This window comes from Octopus bimaculoides, chromosome 25, assembly GCF_046866305.1.
Source record: "Octopus bimaculoides isolate indiv1 chromosome 25, ASM4686630v1, whole genome shotgun sequence".
Classification (NCBI taxonomy): Eukaryota; Metazoa; Mollusca; class Cephalopoda; order Octopoda; family Octopodidae; genus Octopus; species Octopus bimaculoides.
Window position 1 is genome coordinate 21,286,388 of NC_142952.1, and position 8,525 is coordinate 21,294,912.

Here is an 8,525-nt window from a genome sequence, read left to right on the forward strand (position 1 = left end):
TCTGACGGGTATTCACATTGACATTACACATCCAACGGAGCATACTGGCTTCATTCCTTGCGAGCTTACGTATGTCCTCAGCAGTTACAGCCCATGTTTCACTGCCATGTATCATGGCTGTTCGTAAGCATGCGTCATACAGTCTGCCTTTTACTCTGAGTGAGAGTCCCTTTGTCGCCAGCAGGGGTAAGAGCTCTCTAAACTTTGCCCAGGCTATTCTTATTCTAGCAGCTACACTTTCAGCGCACCCACCCCCACTACTAACTTGGTCGCCCAGATAGCGGAAGCTATCGACTACCTCTAGTTTTTCACCCTGGAATGAGATAGAAGTTGTTTCCTGTTTGTTTACAGTCTTTATTGCACCTGAACATCTGCCACAAACAAAAACTAACTTGCTAGTTAACCTGCCTTTGATGTTGCTGCACCTCTTATGTGCCCATAGCTTGCACCGAGTACATCTTATAGAGTTACTACCTACTCCTTTTCTACATACTGAGCAGGGCCATCTACCTGAAGGGGTTTGTGTTTTATCTACCTTCCTACTTGTTAGGATTTTGGTTTTAGCTAGGTTGACTCTAAGGCCCTTCAATTCTAGACCTTGCTTCCACATCTGAAACTTCTCCTCTAGTTCTGATAGTGACTCCGCAATTAGGGCAAGGTCATCAGCATAGAGGAGCTCCCAGGGGCAACCTGTCTTGAACTCCTCTGTGATTGCCTGGAGGACTATGATAAATAAGAGGGGGCTGAGGACGGAACCTTGGTGGACCCCTACCTCTACCCGGAATTCATTGCTGTACTCATTTCCAACCCTCACCTTACTGGCAGCATCTCTGTACATGGCTCGCACAGCTCTCACTAACCATTCTTCTATCCCAAGTTTCCTCATTGACGACCAGATAAGGGATCGGGGGACCCTGTCAAAGGCTTTCTCCATGTCAACGAAAGCCAGGTACAGAGGTTTATCCTTAGCTAGGTATTTCTCCTGCAGCTGTCTCACTAGAAATAAGGCATCAGTAGTGCTTTTACCTGGCACGAACCCAAACTGCATCTCATCTAAATTGATTCGCTCCCTAATTAGTTGGGCTATGACCCTCTCTGTAACTTTCATAACCTGATCTAACAGCTTGATGCCTCTGTAATTATTTGTATCTAAAGCGTCACCTTTACCTATGTAGCAGTTGACTATGATGCTGCTACACCAGTCATTGGGTATGACTCCGTGTATCACCTGGTTCGTAATACGGGTGACTAGGCTATAGCCAACACTGCCAGATATTTTGAGCATCTCTGCAGTGATTCCTGATGGGCCGGGGGCTTTCCCTGTCTTCATACTCTTAATTGCTTTATCTACCCTGATACTATCAACTCGGATAGCTGGTCCCTCTATTGGGTCGACATACGGCAGGCTCTCTTCCTCCCATTCATTCTCTTTATTAAGCAATCTATCGTAGTGGCATCTCCAGACCTCTTTCTTTGCATCCTCATTTAGTGCAAGCGTACCATCATCCATGCGAACACATTTCTCTCCTACAACATCACTATTCTCTCTCCTACAATGTCTTGCAACACGAAATACCTCGAGTCTTTGGTCCTCACGGCGCAGAACATTGGCAAATCTTTTCTTATCTGCTTCCCCTCTGGCTAAATAAACCTGTCGCCTAGCCTCCCTTCTGGCACATTGGTACAATTCCCTGCTACCACCGTTCTTCCAGTCCTTCCAAGCCTGTTTCTTTTGTCTAATAGCCCTGTCTACCTCCTTGTTCCACCACCACGTTACTCTGGGTCGGGAGGGGACCTTACACCACCCACAAATCTGGTCGGTGGCTTTCAACAGGTTGTCCCGCAGAAATCTCCAATTGTCTTCCACGTTGTATGATGCTATATCCCCTTCTATTTCGTTAAATGCTTCAAGTAACTTGTCTCTAAGTCTCTGTCCATTTGCAGGGTCTTTAAGCTTCCACACCCTTCTCCTCCAAGCCTGTCTAATTCTGGGAACCCATTTTGCCTTGATCCCAAAGTCGCTAACTACTAATCTATGTTGTGGGGTACATTCTTCGCCAGGGTAGGTTTTGGCATTTATAAGCCGCCCTCTTTCCCTATTTCTGGCGAGGATGTAGTCGATTTGACTAGAGTGTCTGCCGGAGCGGTAGGTGACTAGGTGACTGGCAGGTTTCCTGAAGTTGGTATTGCAGACCATAAGATCGGTTGCATCACAGAACTCCAGCAGTCTGGTTCCCTCCTCGTTGCGGGAACTGAAGCCATAGCCTCCATGTATGCCATGGAAGCCTCCAGCACGACGTCCGACATGACCATTGAAGTCTCCAGCCACAAAGAGAAGGTCCCTGTCAGTCGTCGACGAGGTAGTTTGCAAGAGGGTGTCATAGAATTGGTCTTTCAGACCATCTGGTAGCCCCGGTTGAGGTGCATAGGCTGAGATGACAGTAGCTAATCTATGATGAAGCACTAGTCTAATCTTAAGTACTCTGTCACTTACTCTAACGACCTCGATTACCTTATCCACCCATTTTTCCGCTAGAAGTATTCCTACGCCCCCGACCCCGTCAGTGTTCCCTGCCCAGAAAATCTTGTACCTGTGTTCTTTGCCTGTGAGGAACCTCGCAGAACCTCCTCTCCATCTTACTTCCTGGATGCAACACATATCTACGCGTCTCCGTTCAAGCATCTCAACAATTTCACCAGATCTACCTTTCAGCGTGCCGACGTTGAGAGTGCCAATCCTAACAGTATGGGTGTTGGGGGTGTGGGCCTGTAGCCTGGGAAAGGGAAAAGCAGTGTCGTGTACCTGAAAAGAAAACTTGCAATTGGAAGAATTCATAAGCAAAACAGTACCTACAACCTGCAAACATTACTCAAACTTAATGCGCTACCCAAAGGTTGGGGAGAGGATGGCCAAGGCCACTAGATGGGTTCCGGGAGGCAGCCGAGGATGACAGGATGACAGTGGAATGCACTTCCGGTGGAGGGGGTGGGAGGGCGGGTGTACCATCAGCCAGGAGATAGGCCTCTTAATCGTAGATTTTAAATATTTGAGAGACAACAATGCATAAATCGTAATTTTTAAAAGAGCAATGAAATCTAGGTGAATAGAATATATACGTAGCATGAATTTAGGAAGCTTAGAAAATGAATAAGTATGAATTTAAGACAAAAACTGAATTCAATTGAATTTCATGGAGAGAGACAAGATAAATAATAGAGGGCAGACTAAAGCGCGAAAGGTATGAGATGTTTGAGGCCGTAAATAAATAAAAATCTCTATGTTATCTGCATCTTGGAGACTTCGTCGTAGTATGTCAGCGGAGAAGAGATTGAGATAATTTAGAATGGATTTCTCATTTATATATACCCAGAACCTGAAAACCGTAAGGAAAAACTACGAGAGAGAGAGAGGGAGAGGGACTGATTTAGAGAGGATGGCGGGTTAGACAGAGGCATGGCGGGTGAAAAGATCATCATCATCATATATATATATATATATAAAGAGAGAGAGAGAGGGGGGACCAGTCAAGCAGCACATCACGCTGTAATTCTTGGATTGTTGTATTTCAGGCGGGTAATTTTATTTTTTTTTTTTTTGCCAAATAAACACCCACACACAATATATTTTTGTTTTCTTCACTCATTTATTACTGTTCTTATTACCTCATATCCATTGTCTGGAAATCTTTCATCACACATCTGTGACCTCTTCAGTGACACTAATCATTTTCGTGTGTTTTCTTGTTTCACTTACTCCTTTCAAAAAACAACTGATGTTGGTGTGTTAACATCCTCATAACTTAGCGCTTCAGCAAAATGAGACCGATAGAATAAGTACTATGTTTACAAAGAATAAGTCCTGGGGTTGATTTGTTCAACTAAAGGTGGTGCTCCAGAATGGTTGCAGTCAAATGATTGAAACAAGTAAATAAAAAAATATATATATACATATGTATATAAATATATATGTCATCATAGGTATCCTCATCATCGTTTAATGCTTGTTTTCCATGCTAGCATAGGTTGAATGGTTTAACAGGAGCTGGCCAGCTAGGGAGCTTTCAAGACCCCAATTGTCTGTTGTGACATGGTTTCTATGGCTAGATGCCTTTCCTAACACCAGACACTTTACAGAGTGTGCTGGGTGCTATTTATGTGCTACCGTGTGGGTGCATTTACGCAGCACTGGCAAAAGTACATTTTATGTGCCACTGGCACTTGTAAAGGACAATCTTGTGTGTATGGATGACAGGGATTTTACTTAGCTTGACATGTCTTCTCAAGTATAGTTTAGCAAGGGATGTTGGTAATAAAAATGTCAACACTTTAATAATTGGACTGAGTCATTAAACCAATAGCCATATATACCTCTGTGCAGTAAATAACAACAACACTCATTCTGTGTGAATAGCTTCACATTCAAGGTTTTATTTCAAAGCGTGACAAGCAAATGCATACAGTGAGTATACAAAGTTCAATAAAGTTCTCTGGGATGAAGAAAAAGTTTTGAATAACTTGCCATGTTCCATGATAACATTGAGTAAGTAGAAGTAATTCAAACCACAAGACTTACTTTCCACCAGGCACTAGACTTAGAATACCATAGCGATTGAATTCATGTGCCTGGCTCTCTCTTCTGTAGTGGACCTTGTTGTGTCTTGAAGAAGAAATTATAAAAAAGAGATTGTTTGAACGAGTGTGCATGCTTAAATAGACGAGGTGCTATTAGCGACCCCCTGCATGTCATTTAGGAGTTATACCTAGTAACTTAGCAAAGGGGTAGCTAACCATGTTCACCTGGACTGTTCTAGATTGTTCAAGAACGTTTGATCAAGAGAGATAACTATTGTTAACTCCCAACGAATATTTTATGGGCTTGCAAATCTGTTTCAAATAGCGTTCCTTGTCCTTTCCTCAGTGAGGCGTAGCGTCATATCCATTTACTATGCTGGCATGGATTTGACAGTTTTACTGAGCTGGCAAGCTGGGGAGCTGCACCAGGTTTCCAGTCTGATTTGGATTGGTTTCTACAGCTGGATGCCCTTCCTAATGCCAACCACTTTACAGTGTGTGTTGGGGATGCTTCTAATGCGCCACCAACATGAGTGCTTTTACATGGCACTGACACAAGACTCTTGCAGGCCAATCCTCTTAACCTGAGAATGCGGCTTTAACACTTCTGCTGTGGAAGATGGATCTTCTTGAGAACAACAAAGTGCCAGGTATCTCAGTCCTTTGTCATCTCCTCTGTAAGGTTCAGCGGCACGCACATATGATGAGCTTTTACAGTTCCTCTCTAGCAAATTCCCTGATGAAGCATTGTTCTGCCTGGTGCTATAATAGAAGACACTTACCCAAGGTGCTACACTATGGGACTGAACCTGAAACCATATGGTTGCAAAGTAGGCTTCTAAGCCACATAGTCATGCCTAATATATTTTATCAGTTGATATGCAATTGTTAGTGTCAAAAAGTTATTGACAATTCAAAATGTTAAAATAATTCTAAAACATACCTATTTTATACCTTGAATAGACATAACATAGGTACTCCATTATTTTATTTTACTCAAGAAGACCCATCCACCACAACAGAATTGAGATCCTAAATCCAAAGTGCAATGGTGTGAATGGTGGTGCCATGTAAAATGCACTGGTGCTGGTGCCATATAAAATGCACTGGTGTTGGTGCCATGTAAAAAGCACCCAAGACATTTTGTAAAATAGTTGGCATTAGGAATGACATCCCACCATAAAAACAAAGCATGGAACCTGGTGCAACCCCTGGCCTTGCTGGCTCTTTGTTAAGCTGTCCAACCCATGCCAGCATGGAAAACAGATTTTGAATGATGCTGATGATGAGATGATGATATATGAAATATAATTGTTTATGTGGATTCAGTGGTTTTGAAAAGGAAAAAAATCCTAATTCTCTTGAATGTTCACACTTCACTTGACTGAGGGCAATGAATTCACAAGATGGCATGTTGGCAGAATCAGCAGAGTATTAGAAAAAAGTTTTGTATTTTTTCTGGCTCTTACCAATTCGAGTTCAAATTCCTGTCTTTCAGAATTAATAAAGTCTAACCCAGTGTGCCAACTCAGTCAAGGAAGTCCTGGGACTAAACAGCAACATAAACACTTATCTCTTTCTTCTTCTTTGCTTCATATTCTCACAAAGAGACAAGCCAACATACATATGTATATCCACACAAACATATACACTTGTGGTTTTTTTTAAATCTTTATATTTATAAAGGAAGGGCAATGCCAATGGTCTCCTTGGAGACTAGTGTGAAGAAGTGTCTTGAATGCTTGAAACAAATTAGACTCTTGGTCCTTAGAAGTCTTTAGCACCCAAAGATCAAGTGAGTTCTATTAAATCAGGTGATAGATTAAATCTATTAGCCAAGTAGGCCATGGTATGATTTGAGTGCAAAAGGCCACAACAAATACCATATTCTAACAACTTTACTACTCCATCGCCCTTGATTGGTTTTTTTATTAACCCTGCAAAGATGAAAAGCTAAGTTGAACTAGGCAGGATTTGAACTCAGAAAGCTGTACCACAAAGTATCGGGTCATTAAGAATGAAATATCCGATTTTCTTATGCACCAATTTTGGCAGTCATTAACTCTAATGTTTTATCCTGACAATTCTTTGTTTTATGACATTGAAGAGTTATCTCATCACTTTTCAAAATGCAATTCATGATGTCTGATTATATTGTGGGTTTTCTCTTGTAAATTTTTTTGTGAACCCACGGATAGATCAAAAATTTGTAATCCTTATGAATATGAGTTCTGTTGTGGAACCAATGCATCTCAGACAACTCAAAACATCAATGAGGTGTTTGTGAAAATGTGGCGAATGAGCGCTCATTATGTTGATGGTTTGAGAAGTTCTGGCCTTGTAACTTTACTCTTAAAAATCAGCCCTATGGTAGACCAGAGACCAAGGTGGATAATGATGAGCTGGAACCTGTAGTGGAAGCAGATGCATCTCAAACTACAGATGAGTTAGCAGCAAGGTTTGATGTTTTGATTCCAACTGTATTGGACCATCTGAAATAAACCAACATGGTTAAGAAGCTGAACAAGTGGGCACCACACAAACTGAACAAGTATCAAATGACACGTCTTGAAACTTGCTGTTCTTTGCTGTCTCAGCATAAAAGCGAACCATTTTTGCATCATATTATTATGTGTTATGAAAAATGAATTCTTTTCAACAATAGCAAATGTTCTACATGGTGGTTGGATAGAGACAAAATGCCAAAACACAATCCAAAAAAGAATATTCACCAAAAAAAAGCTAATGGTGTCATCCACTACAGCTTCATAAGACCTGGTAAGTCAATTACAGCGGATGTATACAACAACCAACTGGATGAAATGATGAGTAAACTTGCAATTAAACAACTGAGATTGGTCAATAGAGACAGGCCAATTCACTTGCAAGACAATGCTTGACCACATGTTATGCAAAGAACGCTACTCAAGTTACAGGAACTGAACTTAGAAGTATTCTGTCATCCACTATATTCACCAGATCTTGCACCAACTGACTATCACATTTTCCAGGCATTAGACAACTTTTTGCAAGGAAAAAAACTTCAAATCTGAAGAAGATGCATAAACAGTCTTTCATGATTTCATCACCTCTTGCTCTCCAGAATTCTTTGCTGCTGGCAACCAATAATAAGCTACCAATAAAATGGCAAAATTGTGTTGATAATTTTGGTACATACTTTGATTAACAGCATTGCTTTTTGTTGAGATAAAGTAAAATACACTTTCAGTTCAAAATCGGACATTTCATTCTTAATGAGCTGATATTTCGTTTGATGCTCTAATGACTTTGCATGCCTCATATATATAAGACTGCATTGGCAGCATTCTAGCCCCCTCTTCCTTGGGGCTACTCACTGGTTAGAGCCCTATAGTATTTATTTATTGACTATGCCACAGCACACATTGATCAGAATTGGGTCCCGTGAGGGTCCCCAGCTAACTTCCCAGTGTCCCATGCAAACGTACCTATAAGCACCACAACACTCACATGCATGCACCCCTCCCAATGACCACCAGATTAACTCATTCATATGTATACAATTACGCAAATGCACACGTACATGTACTTCTCTCTTCCGTGACCACCACAACACGCTGTTGTTGTTGGCACTCCGTCACTTACGACGTCGAGGGTTCCAGTTGATCCAATCAACGGAACAGCCTGCTCGTGAAATTAACGTGCAAGTGGCTGAGCACTCCACAGACACCTGTACCCCTAACGTATCTCTCGGGGACATTCAGCGTGACACAATGTGACAAGGCCGACCCTTTGAATTTCAGGTACAACAGAGACAGGAAGTAAGAGTAAGAGAAAGTTGTGAAAGAGTACAGCAGGGTTCGCCACCATCCCCTGCCAGAGCCTCGTGGAGCTTTTAGGTGTTTTCGCTCAATAAACACTCACAACGCCCGGTCTGGGAATCGAAACCACGATCCTATGACCGCGAGTCCGCT